Source organism: Olea europaea, chromosome 1 (assembly GCF_002742605.1).
Source record: "Olea europaea var. sylvestris chromosome 1, O_europaea_v1, whole genome shotgun sequence".
Classification (NCBI taxonomy): domain Eukaryota; kingdom Viridiplantae; phylum Streptophyta; class Magnoliopsida; order Lamiales; family Oleaceae; genus Olea; species Olea europaea.
The window spans coordinates 22,718,748-22,722,943 of NC_036237.1; positions in this window are offsets into that span (position 1 = coordinate 22,718,748).

Genomic DNA, 4,196 nt, shown 5'->3' on the forward strand with positions numbered 1-4,196 from the left:
GCCAAGAAATCCATACATAACAAAGGGCATAAGCAAAAGAAAATATTATTTTTTAATACAAAAAATAAAAAATAAAAAACTTACATCATCTAAAGATTCAACCAATTGCCAAGACAGCCCATCTGAATTCTGGTTGAGAACAATCTCTCCAACAGTATCCAATAAAAAGTTAGAGCTTAAAACAGAGTTTTCACCGCCATCATTAAACGGTGCCGTCGGGTGAGAATCATCCCGCGAATAACCATTTTCCATTATCTCCATGAATAATATATACCATATGTTATACAAAATCTGAAACTCCCCAGATAAATCTCAGCCAATTTTCCCGAAAATTAATGGAAGTTAAGGGAAACCCATGTTACGAAATGAGCAAAAATGACCATTTGGAGAGAGACGGGGGTCAATTTTTCACCCTATATTTTAGCATTCAAACGTCATCCAAGAAAAACAAAAACAAAAAGATGATCGGTAAGGGAGCAGTAAACAAACAGGCGCTAGGATAAGAATTGTTTTAGCCCTTTATTTTTTCTTTATTTATTTTTTTACAACTTAATTATTTTAATAATACCTTATTTTGGAACGATTATAACTCTATTAGAATTTAATTATTCCACTAATACTTTACTTTTCATTTTTTAATATATAATAAATACTACAAAATCTTTGTAATGTATGAATTTTGAGTTATTAATTATCAACATCACGTTGATATGACTCAATTAGCCCCGTTTGGCCCCATTAATTTTCATTACATTACATTTCATTTTTCTCTCTTCTATTTTCAATCATACAATCTTCCATAAAATAATATTACACGTAAATCGAATTTTTCCTTATTTTTCAACCACTCATTTTAAAAATATATATATACTATTGTATCCATTTTCATTATTACAAAATGGGGGCGAAACGGGGGCTAATATTGATCTATATGAATATAGAATTATTATAGATGAATTTATTTCTATTCATATATCTTAAAATTTCAATGGGTGTTTAAATTCATGTAATGTCAATTAATTTTTATGTACCAAATGTAATGTAAAAAGATTGTTCATTTATAGTAGTTTATCGTTGCAAAAAATTGAAAACATGGAAATTGAGTTTTGAGAGTATAATTTTATTATCTTAAATTTTTATCCTAAATTCTATTTTCTTAAGCTCATTTTAGACTCATCAAATCATTCCAACAAATCAATATCAAAATATTATTTTTATATCACTTATGAAATATTTTTAGAATAACATGTAATGCACGTTTAGTTTTAATTAGTATTAATAAATATGACACATACTCAAGTACAATCTAAGATGGAAGTTACCATCCTTTTCTCAGAGTAAATTATAACAAAATTGAACCATAAAAGTAAGTTAAGAATAGTGGTATCAACGAATCGAGTTCGCTCGTGAGCCAAGACTCGAAGCTCGAGTAAAATGGTCCGAACTTTTTTGCGAGCCCAAACAAAGGCAAGCAAAAGCTTTTTCAAAAAATCAAGGCTCGGCTTGAGCCTTAATGAGCCAAGCAGGCTTGATTATATATCTATTTATTTTAAAAAAAAAAAAAAAAAAGGTAGAGGTTGATGCCTTAGGCAGCGTGTTGCTACTTTTAAACCATTTTTTTTTTAAATTAGGCCTGTGAGTTCGAGCTGGTGAGCCATATGAGCTGGCCCAAGCCATAGGCGACTTGGGCCTACGAGCCTGATTGCCACCCCTAGTTAAGAGAGAGTTTTTCTCCCACATTGTAAACTTCATTGAGATGCAGTTGATAAAACACGAAAAAAGTGCAATTTGTAATTGAAAATCCAAGAAAATAAACTTAAACATGAGCAAAACATATATAAAGAAAAAGAGTGGAAATGTACAACTTCTAGCAAAAAGTCGAAAAAATTAGGTTCCTAGAAAAAATACCAACTAATAAAAAAAAAAAATCTATCTAAATGGCTGCCCTTAAAATTAATATTGATAAACTCTTCTAAAATATTTTCTCATTCTCATAAATGTTGACAAAACAATTTGTTGAATTTTCCTCACATTTTAAAGAGTTGGTTGGAAACTCTTGCTTGCAAACTATTTATATTGACTTGACTGGTAGATTTTTTGCAAAATAATGCAGCTTACTTTGGTAATTTAGAAAGAATAAGCTTAGTTTGTATTTGATACCCATTTACGTAAAATTACTGATATTAAAACTATAAGTTCGATGAAATATAGAACAAAATTTATTTTATTAGATCTATAATTTGAAAAAAAAAATAATCTAATTTATACTTATTGTTGATATTTAATTTCTTAATTGATCTCCTTTCATAATTTTTTTGAGAGTATCTCATCTTCATTTAAAATCAATAATCCAATTTTTTATTTGAAAATAACTTTTTTAGACAGAAAAACATATTGTATTACCATATTTTACTTTTATTAAAAAATAAATATTTTGCACAAGTAACATGTTCTATTGCAAGTTGTTACATTTTATTAAAAAAAATAAAAAATCATCGTGTAATATGTTCTGTTACTACTTATATATATAAAAAATTAAAGTATCACATGGTAATCAACATGTTACTTCTATTTAAAAATAACATGTTTTACACGAATAAATTGTTGTGTGAGCTAACCGATGTTACCAATGTTAATTTTCTTGTTCAACAGACCTCATCTACAAATAGGGGTGGACCTAGACCTTTTTGTGTTATGGCGTAAAAAATTAAAGTGTAATTTTAAAAAAATAATAATATAATGTTAATGAAAATTAGTTAATATGAATTTTGATACTTTAAAAACATCTTATAATTATATCATTATGAATATTATTAAATGGATTTTGATACTTATATAGTTTTGCTTACCATTTCATTGACAGATATTGGGCAGATGACGAGTAAATCAAATTAAATGTAAAAAGTAAATGAATTGAAATAAAAATCACATTTAATTTAGGAAGTAAATGAAATTTAAATTTAATGCAAAAGTAAGTTGAAAGTAAGTCAAATTACATTTAATCTGTAACAATCCTAAAATTTTTGACGCTATACACCATGCAAATTTCCTAACAAAATTATGTAAATTATACTAAAAAATTTGTCATGCAAAAATAATACACATTAATGAAATAATTGAAATTATTAAAGAAAAAACGAGTTAGACGCTTCTTTTAAGACGTACGTTTGACACATATTTAACTATTGTCAATATCTATTTGGACCATTCAATATGACTACAATTTAATTCTCGAAACGGGCTTCTAGATGACATAGACGATTTATGGATTCGGATTGTATACGATTATCAACGAATTTTGAAGTTAGCGTATTATCGAAATTTTCAAAATACTAGTTTAGAATGACATATTTTGATGTGTCGCTACTTTTACTATAATTAGTTGTTTCGTATGCCATTAACGAGTGAGCAGCTAGGCCATAAACACTTTCAAATAGTATTAAGAATGCAATGTTTCAACTACATTTAACATCCCAAAATGAGTACATCAAAATAGGTCATAAAAGGGTCAAAATAATTATTTTTTAGAAAAAACCAAAAAAATTGTGAGGTTATTTGACCCCACATAACTCATGTGGGTTTGCCCCTGTCTACAAAACAAAAACACTCATCGACACTTATCAACATCTCTGAAATCACCAACACCATTTAAAATCAGTAACATAGTAAACAATATATTGATATCATTATATTACTTGTTTGAGACCGTATCATACAGTTGCCCACCTATACAACCACCACAAAATATGAAAAAACACATTGTGTTGCCCATCTTGTGCCACCCCCACATCATAGTCATTCACCACCATTAGTACACAAAATACGAGTAACATGTTCCATATGTTTGAGCTCTATTTTGTTTCCTTTCTGTTTATCGCGGGTTGTCGCTAACAATTAAAAAGAGATCAGACGATTGTGTAAGGAACAAACCTCTTGACACAATGTCCCAAAAAGGGGTGTTTTATTGGTGATGACTTTACAATTGGAACTTAAACAGAATGCCTCCAAGGGGCGCAAGTACACGAGTACTGAAAAGATATGTTTTAAGTCTAAACTAAGGAATTGAAATTACATATTCTCTGTTTGAGAGTGTTTGATTCGGGGTCTTTTGCTCTATATCTTTTCTTCCTTTTATATTCTCTTGATGATCTCTTCGTGATCAACCGCTTAGAAATCGCTTAATTGCTTTATAACTG